This window comes from Mustela nigripes, chromosome 1, assembly GCF_022355385.1.
Source record: "Mustela nigripes isolate SB6536 chromosome 1, MUSNIG.SB6536, whole genome shotgun sequence".
NCBI classification, from domain to species: Eukaryota; Metazoa; Chordata; class Mammalia; order Carnivora; family Mustelidae; genus Mustela; species Mustela nigripes.
Genome location: NC_081557.1, coordinates 215234447 through 215235077, shown reverse-complemented (window position 1 = coordinate 215235077; position 631 = coordinate 215234447). Strand labels below are relative to the sequence as shown.

The following is a 631-nucleotide window of genomic DNA, read 5'->3' as shown; positions in this document are numbered from 1 at the left end:
GACCCAAACAGCTATCACATCTTGTCACCTGGGAATGTATTGACACTAGTTTCTACCTCAGAACTAGAGTCCACTCTCCCACAAGGGATCCAGGGAGCTATTTATTTTAACAGAATCCCCCCAAAGTATCCTTTTGGCAGAAATCTGGGATTACACAGCAACCCTCAGGAGCAAGGGGTGGTCTGAACTCTTCTTTGAAAATTGCAAAATCTTGACTCTCTGAACACAGTTGGTTCTCAAGGAGGGTTTGAATCAATGCATTAATCAGACAAATTAGGGGTGGGTATGCATGATTTAAATGCATCAGGGAGTGCTCACTTCGGCAGCACATATACTAAAATTGGAACAATACAGAGAAGATTAGCATGGCCCCTGCGCAAGGATGACACTCAAATTCGTGAAGCGTTCCATATTTTTAAGTCTTAATAAATAAATAAATAAATAAATAAAGCATCAGGGACCATTTTCAACATGAGAAGCATGGCTGGGGACTGCCAGGGTGTCCAGATGGACAGAGCAGAGTGATTCTAGAGCAGCAGAGATATGGGATCAGTTCCCTGGGTTGGAGAGGAAAGAGGGGAATGCACATGAGACAAACTTTCTCTGCCATAGGTCTTTGACCAAATTCTGA

At 43.1% G+C, this 631-nt stretch overlaps 1 non-coding gene across 1 annotated transcript; it reads left to right on the top strand.

The window, feature by feature from the left end:
* Window positions 1-310: 310 nt before the first annotated feature.
* LOC132009172 (U6 spliceosomal RNA) lies at window positions 311-417 on the top strand. The gene has a single exon (XR_009401811.1). It is a non-coding gene; the product is annotated as a U6 spliceosomal RNA (small nuclear RNA).
* Window positions 418-631: the final 214 nt, after the last annotated feature.